This window comes from Rhinopithecus roxellana, chromosome 13, assembly GCF_007565055.1.
Source record: "Rhinopithecus roxellana isolate Shanxi Qingling chromosome 13, ASM756505v1, whole genome shotgun sequence".
NCBI lineage: Eukaryota > Metazoa > Chordata > Mammalia > Primates > Cercopithecidae > Rhinopithecus > Rhinopithecus roxellana.
The window spans coordinates 56,876,645-56,893,021 of NC_044561.1; the positions used below are offsets into that span (position 1 = coordinate 56,876,645).

The following is a 16,377-nucleotide window of genomic DNA, read 5'->3' on the forward strand; positions in this document are numbered from 1 at the left end:
GTTCAAGGCTGCAGTGAGCACTGATCATGCCCCTGCACTCCAGCCTGGGAAACAGAGTGAGACCATTTTTCAAAAAAAATTATAAATTAAATAATAAAATAAGGATAATAATTAAAGACATTTAAGCGGTGTTTCTTGTAAAAAGTGAATCTATGTTCCCTTAGTGAAGAAGATGAGAATAATGGATATAGCAGGGAAATGGAGAGAATTGGCTGCGTTAGACCATAACGAAAGTCATAACAGGTACCCCAAATCGGTACCATTAAAACCACATAATGTGACCATAATGCAGCCAAATTGTGACCAATTAAAACAAACCAAGAAAAAAAGGTATCACGCAGCATACGAATTCTAACTCTAAATGGAATGGAGCTAAAGAGAGCTTCACATTGAGAATGAAACCATGTGTGTGTGAGTGAATTGTAACCAAGCTACTACATAGCAACATGAAGGGGGCAGAGCGGAAAGGATGCTAAGACATATCTGTCATACCATTTTTTTAAGAAAGGAAAAGCTATAAAATTATGAATTTGGGTTCTAATTGAAGGATAAGACAATGATAATGGCAGCAACTGTTAACATTTACAGTGCTTCAGTCCTGCTGTGTGCTCATTCATGCCCAATAAGTGAAGAGCTGGAACTGAAAGCTTTCTTATATTTATTCCAATTGTTGTCTCCCTCCAGGGTGTGGAATCATGTGTAATAGGAGGGATAAGTGTTTAAAGAGGTCTTTTCTACATTATTTACTTCCATAAGCTGTCTCTGCAGTGTGAGTTCTTGTATGAACTATGAGTTTGAGACAATACTGAGGCTTTTTTTCATAATCCCTACTTTCATAGTTTCTTTCTAGTGTGAGAATGAATATCTACTCAGGATGAATGAAGATGAAAGGCTTTCCATGGACTTTACCTTCACAGGGTTTCTTTTCACACTTCTGTAGGATATGAGAGTTCAGGAAAGATGTTCTCATGTATGTTAACTCATTGAGCTCGCTTCCAATATGTGCTCCTCACATGTTCAGTATGGTGAAAAAAATTAGTGATTTTCCCACCTTTCATTCACAGGGCTTCTCACTATTGTATCTCTTAAGATGGCTTTTAATTCTGACGACTTTGCAAAGTCTTTCCCACATTTGTCACATTTACAGTGTTTTTTTTCCCAGCGTGACTCCTTATATGTGCATGGCTTGCTGAGGGCTTTCCCACATTGCTTACATTCATAGGACTTCTCCAGAATGTTCTTTCTTAAATGTTTATTAAGGTTTTTAAATAAACCTTAGGCAACATCTAAAGCCTTTCTCACTTTTGTTACATTTATAAAGTTTCTCTCCAGTGTGAATTTTCATATGTCTCATAAGAAGTGACTGATAAGTAAAGGCTTTCCCACATTTGGGACATGTATGGCTTTTCTCTCCAGTAGTACAACTCCTGTGTGAACCAGAATTTGGAGGAGGGGCAGAGGTTTTTCCACTTTGATGATTCTTAGTCTTTGTCTCTACGGTACAGAACTGCATCTGCACAGCATGGATGAGTTATTTCTGAAGGTGTTTTTACATTGAGTAAAATTACATGTTTTCTCCCTAACATGATTTATGTGTGCCCTAGGGCATACATCCTCACTGCAGGCTATTCCAAATGGACTCCACTCATGAATGTTTGCCCTTGTATTAATTTTACTATGTATATGATGGACATTGTTCTGACTGATTGTCCATGGGTTTGAGTTTAGCTGTTTTCCTCCCATATGAAACCCAGTCCTCGTGAATGTTGCACCTCAGGACTATCATATTCATTGTTTTCATACATATTACTTTATGTCAGTAGTTTTTGGGAAAGAGGTAGTTTTTGGTTACATGGGAAAATTATTTAGTGGTGATTTCTGAGATTTTGGTGTACACATTACTCGAGTAGTTTACACTGTACCCAATGTGTTGTCTTTTATCCCTCACCCCCTCAACCTTCCCTCTGACTCCCCAAAGTCCATTATATCATTCTTGTGGCTTTACACCTGCATAGCTTAGCTCCCACTTATAAATGAGAACATACACTATTTGTTTATTTATTCCTGTGTTACTTCACTTAAAATAATCATCTCTCACTTCATTCAGGTTGCTGCTAATGCCATTATTTGGTTCCTTTTTAGGGATGAGTAGTATTCCATGGTATATCTATAATGCATTTTCTTTGTCCACTCATTGGCTGATAGACATTTAACCTGGTTCCATATTTTTGCAACTGCAAATTGTGCTGCTGTAACTGTGCGTACAATTGCCTTTTTCATATGACTTCTTTTTTTTTTTTTTCAAGCAGTTAGAATTTATTCAAAAGGAAAAGGGTAGCAGTTTCAAGAGAAAGCTGGCAGCAAAACCGTTGCTATGAGAATGCCCCAAAACCAGGGAACACAAACTCAAATGCCTTCAGAGGCCACATGGATAAATTAGAGAACTATTACAAGTCAGGTCAGACCTGGGGAAACTCAGGGAGTACTTGGTCATCCAAATGGGGAGGCTTCTCTTCAGTTTCCTGTCTGTTGCCACATAGGAATATCAAGCCAGTGTTACCAACTGCCTGATTTTTCCATGGAAGATGAAAGTCTCAAGTTTTTTTTTTTTTTTTTTATTATTATACTTTAAGTTCTAGGGTACATGTGCACAATGTGCAGGTTTGTTACATATGTATACTTGTGCCATGTTGGTGTGCTGCACCCATTAACTCGTCAGCACCCATCAATTCATCATTTATATCAGGTATAACTCCCAATGCAATCCCTCCCCCCTCCCCATGATAGGCCCCGGTGTGTGATGTTCCCCTTCCCGAGTCCAAGTGATCTCATTGTTCAGTTCCCACCTATGAGTGAGAACATGCGGTGTTTGGTTTTCTGTTCTTGTGATAGTTTGCCAAGAATGATGGTTTCCAGCTGCATCCATGTCCCTACAAAGGATGCAAACTCATCCTTTTTTATGGCTGCATAGTATTCCATGGTGTATGACTTCTTTTCATCTAGGTAGATACCCAGAAGTGGGCTAATGCAAATTTAAATAGAGATAATTATAAAATAATGACCAAGTGAAAATTATTGTTTCCAGTAGTAAAACAAAAAATACATTTATTCAGTAAAATTTGAACATATTTCTGCTCACATAATGAACATATAACTTCTGTATTTTGTATAAATGATATGCCTTATCTCACTAGATTCATCCTGTGGTTAATTTGTGGGGGAGGGTTGGAGAAAATATCTTTAAATTTAGCTTCTTGATTCACATTTTTCTTCAAGTTTCAATAGCTGTCTTTTAGTTGAATGCCATCAAGAAGATGTTCAGATGCTTTGGGCTTTCTGTGGCCTCAAGGCAAAGGAAAAGTGAATCTGAAGTCTTTTATTGTCTTCATGCTGTTCTCTAGATGGCTACTTTCTCTGTGGCAGAGGGTATCTCTGTTCTGATCACTGTGGCCATTGCATTGCTCTTCTCTGGGATGAAGTTTGTACTCTTTAATCAGAGTACAGTGGAATTCCCTTGCTTTATTAGCCTCCTGTTGGCTTGGATAAGATCTCTCTGAGTTTCAGCATACTTCTTCTTCCACAGTATATCTGGAATGGTCATGTGACATTTTTGGCAGGATCATTTTGCCCATTGGTGCAGTGGCCTCATGCTATGTATGTTAGTTTTCAACTCAGTTAAGTTGCTTCTTATTTACCTCTATGGCACTTCCACATTGCATGGCTTCATAGGTGTAGCAGGGGGTTTTTTAATATAAACCAAGCTGTCAGAAACAGAAGAGTGCTCACACAGTAAGTCAGACAAACCAAATTTATTACTCACGAGGAGAAGAAAAAATCAGCAAAAGCCTAAGTTCAATGGCAAGCCTGACTCTTGAGGTCAGAAAAGTTGCCCAGGGTTGATGGAGTCTCCTCTGCACATGCCCCACTGTGTACTGCAGCTTGGGAACCCTTGAGTGCTCCGCCCTGGGTTTTACACCCCTTGCGCAACTTGGCTCTCTGAGTTCAAGAGTTACAGGAATACATTGTTCTAGGAACAACAAGAACAGAGCCCAGACTGTCCCAGAAACTTTCTCCTTATCTTAGGAGAGATAAATCTTCTTGGAACATTCTAAAATTATTCTGAGAACTAGGAGGTACTGAAAGCTGAGTTGGTCAAGGCCATTCAAGTCTTGTCCTCCTGACCACATAGACAAAGTGGACTACAAAACAATAAGCATTTGCAGAAATAATCATATTGCATCATGGTAGTCATTCTTCATTATGATAAAAAGAATGTATTCACCAAAATGTTACCTGAATTCTAAATCTGAATGAACCCAATAAAACATAGATTTGGGCCTGTTGTTATATTTAATAAAAGATACATTAAACCAAAAAAAATAAATAAATACATACATAAATTCTGGAAGAAGTATAAAAATCAGACTCATTTCAATAAACGCTGACAAACAAGGTTGTCAGACATATGACAGAGTAATAGAAAATGTTGACAATTCTTAGGGCAAAGTGAATATGATTGCTATTCAAATGAACAAAGAAGATAGTAAACTCAATGGAAAAATGGGCCAAAAGATTCCAATACATTATTAGCAATCTGTGAAATGCAAATGTGCACAAATAAAATGAGATCTGTATTTTCACCATTTGCTTAGAAAATATAAGAATCCTAGATAACGTGTGATGAGGATATGAGGAAAACAACCTTTATGGGCAATGGATGGGAAATTAAATGGTTTTAAACATTTCAGAAAATAACATGACAGAACCCATTTGAAAGTATGCATACCCTACAACCTGTCTCAATGATGGGTACCTATCCATGATATAGTTTGGATGTGTGTCCCCTCCAAATCTCAGGCTGAAAAATGAACCCCAACTTTGGAGGTGGGACCCAGTGGGAGGTATTGGATAATGGGGTGGATCCCTTATGAATAGTTTAGTACAGGAATGTCCAACCTTTTGGCTTCCTTGGACAACACTAAAAGAAGACTTTTCTTCGGCCACACATAAAATACACTAAAAATAGCTGATGAGAAAACACACACACACACACACATAAAATCTCTTATATTTTAACAAAGTTGACACGTTTGTTTTGAGCCACATTGAATACAAGTTCTGACTTGCATTCAGCCCACAAGCTGCGGGTTGGACAAGCTTGGTTTAGCACCATCCTCTTGAGTGAGTTCTTCTCAGTGAGTTCATGAGAGATCTGATTGTTTTTTTTTTTTTTTTTTTTTTTTTTTTTTTATTATACTTTAAGTTCTAGGGTACATGTGCATAACATGCAGGTTTGTTACATATGTATACTTATGCCATGTTGGTGTGCTGCACCCATCAACTCGTCAGCACCCATCAATTCATCATTTATATCATGTATAACTCCCCAATGCAATCCCTCCCTCCTCCCCCCTCCCCATGATAGACCCCAGTGTGTGATGTTCCCCTTCCCGAGTCCAAGTGATCTCATTGTTCAGTTCCCACCTATGAGTGAGAACATGCGGTGTTTGGTTTTCTGTTCTTGTGATAGTTTGCTAAGAATGATGGTTTCCAGCTGCATCCATGTCCCTACAAAGGACGCAAACTCATCCTTTTTTATGGCTGCATAGTATTCCATGGTGTATATGTGCCACATTTTCTTAATCCAGTCTGTCACAGATGGACATTTGGGTTGATTCCAAGTCTTTGCTATTGTGAATAGTGCCGCAATAAACATACGTGTGCATGTGTCTTTGTAGTAGACTAATTTATAATCCTTTGGGTATATACCCAGTAGTGGGATGGCTGGGTCATATGGTACATCTAGTTCTAGATCCTTGAGGAATTGCCATACTGTTTTCCATAATGGTTGAACTAGTTTACAATCCCACCAACAGTGTAAAAGTGTTCCTATTTCTCCACATCCTCTCCAACACCTGTTGTTTCCTGATAATGATTGCCAAACTGGTGTGAGAGTCCTTGATTGCATTTCTGATGGCCATTGATGAGCATTTTTTCATGTGCTGTTGGCTGTATGAATTATCTTCTTTTGAGAAAGAAAAGTCTGTTCTATCCTTCCCCACTTTTGATGGGGTGGTTTGTTAAAAATAGCCTTGGACTGCCCCCTTCTCTCTCTTACTCCCTCTTTGACCTTGTGACACACTGGTTCCCCTTCACCTTCTGCCATGATTGTAAACTTCCTGAGGCCTCACCCAGAACAGATGCCATTGCTTCCTGTGCAGCCTGCAGAACCCTGAACCAAGATAAACCTCTTTTTTTAAAAAAAGATAATAAATTACCCAGCATCAAGTATGTCTTCATAGCAATAGAAACAGACCAAGAGTTCTAGACCAGTCTGGGCAACAGAGTGGGTTTTTGTGTCCACACACAAAAAAGTTAAAAATTAGCCAGGCATGATGTTGTGCACCTGTAGTTCCATCTACTGGAGAGACTGAGGCAGAAGGATCACCCGAGGCCAGGAGTTTGAGGCTGCAATGAGCTATGATTGCTCCACTGCACTGTAACCTGGGTGACAGAGTGAGACCCTGTCTCTTAAGTGAAAATAAGTGAGTGTGAGGAGACCACATGATCTTTCTAGTTTTCAGCCCCTACTGCAGTTCCCTGTAGACTATTTTGCTTATTCCCAATGTTCCAGGTGCTGTCTGCACATTGTAGGCTTGTTGTTCTACCTACTCAAGACCCCAGATCCAACAAATGTCCTCAGAGATGGGCTCCACTGCTAGTCTGTGATCACCTAGGAAGGACTTGTTTTTCTATGAAACTTAGTTCATTGAAACTTTAAGCCCACAGTTTTTTGATGGCTTTAAACAAATTTTTTTTTAAGGTCATCCAATGTCTTATCATTATGGCAGGAGCGATTGCCTTTGGTAACTTTATTTTAATTGGAAGAAGAATTTCTAACGTTGACATTGTAATGAGGATTTTGGATTTTGACGTTAATGGAGCAATTAAATCCAAGTCTATTTCCTGTCTTATGCATGTATTGAAGGATCAAATGAGAAAATATATGTAGAGTGCATGAAGTGTCTAATACACACTACTGATATACAGTTGTATTATGACTACACACTGAAAACACATGATCAACCAGATCGCTTCCTGAGACATAGAGCCAGGCTTTTCCAATGACACTTAACTGTTGAATAATTCTATTCAATTTTTCATGGGACTTAGGGTTTGGTCCATAAAGTGCTGCCACAGTATGCAAATCAATTATATCAATAAGCATGCTAATTTATTCAGCAAACATATTCTTGTAGCAATACTTACTCAATGAAAGAAGTAATATATTTAGTTTCTAGTAGAAGCTACTTCTCTCATTGTGACCTGGTTACAAACATTGAATGTTCTAGCTATTTTGAGGAGAATTAATAGGCATTACCCAAAGAAATGATATATTACCTAGACAGCAAGAACTCTTATTCCTCTTTATCTTCTTTTTGATAAATTCTACAGTCTCCTGATAGTGAATCTAGATTCTGTGGGATGTACAAAACAGTTCTCCATGAATTTAAATTTATACCTATGATCATATGTAATGAAAATAGCACTTAAGAACCAACTTGTGACCATGTTCAGAATGGAAGCTTCAGAAATCTATGGTAAACACATGAATATAAGACCATTTTAGACACAGTCCCCTCTGAATTCAGTGGGAAAAAGTGACAATATTTAGGGCATCTGGAATAGTGCTACCTTCTTATGCTTAACATCAGCAAATTAAAACCTCATACTAGTGCTCTGAAGCCTCATATAACTAATAAGGTTTATGTCTGAAAAAGCCACTGCAGGCTACTGTTAAAACCAGCCAGACAACCATCTGAAAGCCATTTGCCTCCCTCTGGTTAAAAACAGTCCCATGTCTATGATGATGTAGTTAAGGCTGTATCAAGATCTTCTGTCTCTCAGCAGGGACGTGGTTTCCCAAATGCTAATGTTTAACCAACAAAAGTTTTGCAGCCAGAGCTTGTGCAAGTATTGGTAGATAGAAAATACAAAATCAAACCATTTCTCATAAATGATTAAACAATTAAAAAATGAATGCAAGAATCTTGTGTGCGTGTGCATGGGTATATGCCAGTGTGTGTGTATTCAGCTTTATTAACTTTATTTAACTTTATTAACTTTGCTTAAAATTTAATTTTAAAATTAGATTGGGGAGTAAAACATTATTTTTAATCTCTTGTCATAAATCTTCTGGCTCATGGGATTCTGACATTCTGTCATGCTTGGCAAAGTTGGATTCATGAAACCAGTAGCGGGACTGAGCCTGCGTGTGCAGCACTTACACAAGGGCTCCCTATTTTGTGCAACAAGCAGTTTCAAGAGCCCAAAGAAAAAAATGTCAGGAATTACATTGAGATGTCAGAGACAGGCTCTGAAGCCTTTTTATTTCACCTACTTGGAATCACTACCTTGTTAATGAACATCAAAATCTTCTGTGTCCATTTATCAGATTAATTACTTTTTCCATAAAAAGAGTGAGTTGAGAGGATAATAAGCAAGAAACCCCCTGTCCCTGCTTCCTCCTGAAAACAGGGAAATTAATATCTTAACCCTGTTTTTGAGAGATGAATGCGTAGGTCAATATTGTGTGGCTATTTATCCTTCCACTTGGGACAGATTACCACTGCATTTTCCCCTCAATCTCTAGAATTGTGGCTTATAGAAAACAATTATGTACTGAATTACTAATTAAATCAAAATTTATTAGACTTACTATCAAAGAGCATGCTCAGATTTATCTATTAGTAATAAAAATATAAAATCTAAAAACAATATTATAAGTAAAATAATCCCTGTTACAGAGAAAAGCTATGCACTGTTATGAAAGCCTTTCATATTTAGGGATACCAGGTAAGGCCTCCCTTGGTGGGGAAGATGAAGAGCAAACTAAAATAAGAGTAAGAGCTAATTATATACATCTCGGACAGGAGTGGGAAAAGCATATGAACAAGAAGACCAAAGTCCAGGAGACAAGAAGAAATATAACTGAATCATTTAGTTCAATAATGTTCATGCCATAAAAGGGAGGAGAGAGAAAAGACACAGATTTTGTACTGCTTGAACCCATTTTTCGACTCTTGATATTTATTCTAGTACCAATGTGAAGTCTTTGGGAATTTTTAAGCAAAACAATTTACCATGTAAATTGTATTTACATTTCAAGAAGGTCATTCTGAAATACAGCACAGAAACATTTTTGGAGAGAGAATCAGAGAGAGCACTTTAGAGGTGCTCACCATAGCCCAGGTAAGAAAGTGATGGGCTGGAATCCAGGATGGCAATGAAAATAGAGAAAAATCCATTCAATAAATAGAAGGTAAAGACAACACCTGATGATTGGAAGTGGAAATATGAAGAAAAAAATGTCAAGAATTACATTGAGATGTCAGGTGTAGGTAGAGGTTGACATCATTTGCTGGGGAAAAAAAAAATGCAGGACGAATACCACTTTCAGTGAAAAAGACATCTGGGTTGCTTAACGTATCATGACATGGGACTTTTCCAATTTCATGCAGGTAAATTAGGAGGGCTGAACCTTGGGGCACAAAAGATGGTGATGGTGGTAACAGTGGCCTTGAGACTAGACTCTAAAAAGATTAGTGTGATTTGGAGCAGCTACAGACTGGAATATTTTAGTGAAAAAAAAAGTCACATTTATTCTTGGAGTCTTGTTCTATTTGAAGGAGTAAATAATTGGGCCTTATTCAGAGCTGTAAGTTTTGGTAAGCCATAAAATGGACAGAAAATTTTATAAAAAGCAATTCACCAATTTTATTCACTGAACATTTACTGATTTTTTTCCAGGTTTAAGTATTACGACAGACATTGTATGGTAATTTATTGACCATCTTCTCTGGTGTTTGTATTAATACACAGAGAAATCTAACTTTGAAAGTGTAGTATTGCTTTCGGCTTACACCAATCATTAGCCATTATCCCAATTAATTAAATAAGATTGTTTCACTGTTAAGCTACATTTTGAAGTTAATGAAACACTTAAAAGGCTGTGATGTAAGTGCAGATGTAGTATGCAAAACATGTTTGATTCATGTTGTTCAACACAATTTCATCATAAAATCTTATCTATAAAACAAATATCTTTTCACAGCTATTCTCTTGCTTTATGTAAAGTTTGTATCTTGTATCTCTATCAAATTAATTTACATTTCTAGTTTTTTATTCTCAACCATAAATGACAGCACTAATTTTTACAAACATTAATGATGAACTACACTCACTCATAACTATGTCTAAGTTCTCTTAGATTTATTGAACAATTTCTGAGTAATGGCTAGCAGTTTATTCTATGATGATAAACATTTTTACAGTATCCAGGCTTCAGACATATTTTTGAAAACATTTCTATATGGGTCAAAATTTAAATCAGTTGTAAAACACAATCCACTCAAATACTTTCTCTAGTATGAGCTATTAAAATGAAATACCAAAGTGGTTCCCCAAGGCACCAATTTATAGTCTATATGTGCAGTGCAGAGTTACCAGACCAAGGCACTGTGTAATCAAGGAAATCTTATTTCTTATTTTCTTTTTCCTAAGATGTTCCTTACTCTCAGTTCCATAAAAATGTATATTACAGGCAAAGAAAAATTAACACAAATAGAATTAAATATAAAGTATATTCACATTAATAATCAGCTTTGCTTTATCTATTAAAGGATATAACAAACTTGGGGTTTTCAGGACCTTGTAACTCCTGGTTCATTGGAAAGTACCGAAATTCTTCCCAAAAGTTGTATATAATGCATTATTCAAATAGTGTCCAACCACTAGTTAGAAAGCTTAGCACTCAAATAGCCTTTGAAATCTCTGTAGAGTCACCTCAGTCGAACAGTCCTGATAATTTACAGAAGTGTAGAGTGCACTAAGAGATCCCTGATGTACAATGTCTTTGCTTGTAGAGTGTTTTCTGTGTTGATCCACTGAAGTGTGTGTGTGGGTGTGCGAGTGTTTCTGTGTGTAGGTGGGTGAGTATGGGTGTGTGTGTGTGTGTGTAGGTGGGTGGGTATGGGTGTGTGGGTGTGTGTTACGTGTTTACATTGTGGTATGTGTTGGGTGCCGCCAGTAGGTACTTGGAAGAGCTAGGACCATAAGTTTGTAAACATTCCTACATGCTTGCTTCATAAGAAGTGTATTCAACATGGTCAAAAGTAAACCAAGTGAACAAATTAGACATTAATTAAATTTAATGCTGGCCAGGAAAGAAGAATTCAAGGCCAGGTAAAATGAAGAAATACAACCAAATGAATGAAAGTTTTAAATTGATGAGTAGAATGAGAAAGGAATCTTTTTTAAGGATTGTAATTTCTAGTGAATATCAGTATATAAAACTAAGTATTATATGGCTGTCAATTGACTAAAAACTGTACTTAAAATTTGAGGTAGTGAAACAGTCGTATATTATCTTCTAATTCAATTTTTCTGTCTCAAGAATGACTTGTTAAAATTTTTTTTTTGAAATTTTACATTCTCATCTTGAAAGAGCTTCACAAGACTTACATGAGAATCTGGATTCTTATAAGACGTCTGATTTTTTATTGGTATGATTGTATTTCTGTTATGTACACCAATGTCAAACATTCGTTTCCTGAGCTATTCTCTAGAACACAATTTAACTTGTAATGGACACTCAACAAATGGTCAGTCAGATAATTAAATCAACACCTTAGTTTCATCAATTTTCATTTCACATAAAAATGACTGATATTCTATACCAGAGAGAGATGAGGGACGGAGAGCAGTTGAGACTGAAAGGATGACAAGCAGACCTCATTCTGCAGTGGATTTTCTACAGTCTCCACTTCTGAATGCTTGGAAACACTTGTCATACTCAAAAAAATAGCTCATGGCCCTGGGCTAGCATGGGGAGGCTTAGCACTAACAACTCAGATTTCCACTACCTTGTACGGACCTCAGTTTCCTCACTGGGCCCTGGCGTAGGTCTGAGGGTCTGAGGTCTGTTGGTCTGAGGGTCCTAGGGAAATCCAGCCACTCAGGAGCCTGAGATATTCTAGCGTCGTGGCCGGGCCTCCTCTCCCAGTGGACTCATTTTCCAGCACCCCCTCCACTGTCTCCGCCCAATTCCTCGGGGAAAAAAGTATTTCTTTTTTCTTTTGATAATCCTTCCTGAAACTTTTGCGGGTACAGAAAACACAAACTGATTGACTGACAAAAGGGGGAAGAGGAGAGGCAACCAGAAACCTTGAGGGACCGGTTCCCTCCTTACCCAGGTCTCCTCTCCCCAGCACAGCTTGGCCCACAGCCTGGAGGTGCCAGCTGGGGCCCTCACCCTACAAGCATCCGGATATGGCCTTGACCTCTTCTCCCACAGCCCAGTGGCTCAGTTCTGAGAAGGAACCTAAGTAAGAGGGAGAAAAAGCCCTGCTGCCTGATCCCTCGCTGCCACTCACAGACCCTCGGTTGATTGGCAGCAGTGAACAGGTTAAAAGAAAAGAAAACAGAAAGATCCAAACACCCAGACAGAAGACCATGTGCGGAGAGAGCGTGCTGGGAGCCTCAGTAGCCGGCCTCCTCCTGGGATATTCAGGGGCCTCCCCTGGGCCCAGGCAGTCGCTGGCGCCCGAGGGAGCCCCGTGGGCCACTGAGCCTTGTGGACAGTACTTGGGGTCATAGTTCTGCCAGCCCAGACTGAAGACCTGGCCTCTCTGGTTGGCGCCCTGCGTGTAGCCCGTCTGCAGTGACATGGAGTTACCACACTTGTTGATTCCCAGCTTGGTGTCACAGATTTGCCGCCGGTCCCGAGAGCCATGATGCCCACCTGGCTGACCACTTGTTTGTGCCCATCTGGAGGCTGATGGTCGAGTGGTCCATGGGGGCAGGATGTGGTTCTCGGGGTCGTAGAGATGCCTCCTCGCGCCATATGCGGTCATGTCTGTCTGGCTGGAGCATTTGTTGGTGCCCTTCTGCAGCTCGATGACGCAATGTCCCGCCTTCATAATGGCGTATTGGAAGTTCCACTCCTGCTTCTCCGAGTACTTGTCACCGATGTCCTCCCTGCTCTGTAGCCCCTTAGTCTTGACCTTCCCTGCCAGGGCGAGAAGAGACATCTGCACCTGCCTCACGTTCCCACACTCAAACAGGTCGTTGGCCTCAAATAGGTCCACAGGGTTCATGCTGTAGCTGACCATGGCCTTGGTGAAGTTGGAGAAGTTTTCTAGCCGGTGCCAGTTCTGCACTGAGCGGCTGATCTTGGGGACTGAGCCCTGCTGCAGCTTGTTCATTAGTGTGGGTAAGATAATCCCATCCTTCAGGCCTTTCTGGAAGTCGCGCCGATGAAGCAGCTGGTGAGTCCCTCCATCCAGCTGCGGAGCTCTGCCTTCTTCTGGGCGTCATATTTGGACGGGAGCCAGTTCTTGACCTCCGCATGAGCCTGTAGGAGGGGCCCTTGCTGAGCTGCGTGGAGCTCATGACTGGAGGGCGCGGCAGCCGGATGGGACAGGATCAGACGGGGGCGCTAAGTCTTTTTGCTAGTTTGCAATATTTTGTTTTCACCATACCATTGTTTTTAGTACATATGTGTACATATGTTATGAGTATTTTAAAAATGTGTTAAAAATGTTAGACATCTCCCTTTTTTTTACCTTCCCTTTTACCCTTTACTGCCATTTACATCCACACAGATGCACACGCATATACACATACTGACCAAAATTAATTTAGAGGTACAAATGGGTTATTTGAATCCAAAAGAGTCAATCTATATTAGTTAAAGTGTCATGCCAGTGCGAATTATTATTATAATCCTTTTAAGAAGAAAGAACTTCCGGCTGGGTGCAGTGGCTCATGCCTGTAATCCCAGGCATGATTTTGGGATTTTGGGAACCCAAGGGTTGTGTATCACGAGGTCAGGAGTTCAAGACCAGACTGGCCAAGATGTCGAAACCTTGTCCCTACTAAAAATAGAAAAAAACTTAGCTGGGCATGTTGGCACGCGCCTGTAATCCCAGCTATTCGGGAGACTGAGGCAGAGAATTTCTTAAACCTTGGGAGGCAGAGGTTGCAGTGAGCCGAGATCGCCCTGCTGCACTCTAGCCTGGGCGACAGACAGGGAGTCTGTCTCAAAAAAAAAAAAAAAAAAAAAAAAAAAGGAATAGAAAAGAAAGAACTTTTCTACTTTTTTGAAGAGATTATTCTGTATCTATTTTATAATTTTATGGCCACCACAAAAGATGTGTCAAATCACAGAGTGAAATTAATAAGTGGTAGTTTAAAATGTTGAATTCTGGCCGGGTGTGATGGCTCACGCCTGTACTCCCAGCACTTTGGAAGGCAGAAGGCAGGTGGATCACCTGAGGTTGGCAGTTCGTGACCAGCCTGGCCAACATGGTGAAACCCCTTCTCTACTAAAAATATGAAAATTAGCCAGGCATGGTGGCACAAATCTGTAATCCCAGCTACTCAGGAGACTGAGGAAGGAGAATGACTTGAACCCTGGAGGCAGAGGTTGCAGTGAGCCGAGATTGCACCACTGCACTCCAGCCTGGACGACAGAGTGAGATTCCATCTCAAAAATAAAATAAAATGTTAAATTTTTACAAATCATTGTTCCTATTCTAATTTTTGAATGCAACCACTGCGTCTTACAGAACAGTCTCGTTAAACTATTTTGCTGATAATGAATTCTTAAATAAAAGGAGAACTCCACAGAAATATATATGGCTCTTTTATGTTTAATAAAAGTAAGAGCCTGAAAAACGGCTGTGTTCTGTAAAATTGAATTACTTTCTACCCAGTTCGCAGTGTTTTATCTTTATATTCAAATATATACAAATGACTGATTGATGAAATTTTTTTCTTTTAAACACTGCTCCTGAATCCATGGAGAAAAAAAATGAGTAAATTTCCAGAAGTAGGCTCCCTCTGCTCCAGTTCGCCCCGGCGGGCGCGACCGGACAGACTGAATGCGGCTGGGGCCATGTGGCGCTACCCACAAGTGGTGGCGCTGTGTCTGGCCTGCAGCTTCTGCTCCCTCCTTTATGCCTTCACCCAGCTCGCCTTGTCCCTGGAGGAAGGAGTGGGCGGCGGTGGCGGGAAGCCGCAGGCTGCGGTGGCTTCCTGCTCGCGAGCTGAGGAGACGGTGCCGTGAGCGGCGCGGGCAGCGTGGACCCCGTGGCGCGTTCTGGCGGGTGGGACAGGTGTAGACTGAAAATACAGCCTGTTGAGAAAATGCATCTAGCTGTAGTTGCCTGTGGTGAAAGACTGGAAGAAACTGTGACCATGTTGAAGTCAGCTGTCATTTTCAGCATCAAATCTCTTCCATTCCAGATTTTTGCTGAAGATCAGCTACGTCATAGCTTTAAAGGAAGATGTGACGGGGGTCCTTTCTACAAACATTTAATTATACAATATACCCCATAACCTTTCCAAGTGAGAATGCAGCAGAATGGAAAAACTAAACCATGTGCTTCGCAGAGATTGTTCTTGCCTTTAACCCTGAAAGAACTTGACTCCCTATTATATGCCAACACTGATAGCCTTTTTTTTTTTTTTTTTTTTTTTTACCACCCATTGATGGTATTTGGTTTTTGTTAAAGAAATTTAATTCCACAAAAGTTGCTGCGATGGCACCAGAACATGAGGAACCTAGAATAGGACGGTATAGTCTCTTTGCTAGGCATCTATACTGTGCAAAAGCTGGAGTAAACTCTGGAGTTACGTTGACAAACATGACTTGAATGAGAAGAAAGTGTTTCAAGAATGATATGACAACCGTGAGACTACAATGGGGAGATACACTTATGACATGGCTTAAAAAATACAAACTAAACATGACACGGGCAATCAAGATCTGTTAAATCTTACGTTTTTTCATCCTCCAGAAAGCCTTTTTGTTTTTCTGTGTCAATGGAAGTGTCATTCAGATCATACTCTATATGGAAGCAGTTGCCAAGAAGCAGAAGCAAGAATCTTTATTCTTCATGGGAACGGGGGTGTTTGCCATGATGATAAGCCACCAGCATTTAGAGCTGTTTATGAAGCACTGAGAAGTTGTTCTTTTAAGATGACAACGTTCATTCCTTAATAAAACCTTTAGAACTGGAACTACAAATAACAGTGCATACATGCCCTGGGAAAATTTACAAAATGTTTATCAAACAACTAGCAAAAAGCGTAAGAGATCGTTATGCCAGATCACCAAAGGAAAGTTGATTCTTGGTGCCTGCTATATCAAATGGATGAAAACAGCAAAGCATCAGATTATAAGTGTGAAGGAATCATCTTGGGTGAAGCATTAAGGAAAGAAATATTCATCTCCAGAATTTTTTTTTCCTAAATAGGCTGAATGAGCAGTATTTTCAGGTAATGAAGAATAACTTAAAATCTTGGTCTCCA

The 16,377-nt window shown here is 39.7% G+C and overlaps 2 pseudogenes; one reads left to right on the top strand and one right to left on the bottom strand.

Annotated features, from left to right (window-relative positions):
• Positions 1–12,540: 12,540 nt before the first annotated feature.
• LOC104673773 lies at positions 12,541–13,452 on the bottom strand (annotated as a pseudogene).
• A 1,507-nt stretch (positions 13,453–14,959) lies between these two features.
• Positions 14,960–16,194, top strand: LOC104673774 (annotated as a pseudogene).
• The last annotated feature ends 183 nt before the right edge of the window (positions 16,195–16,377 follow it).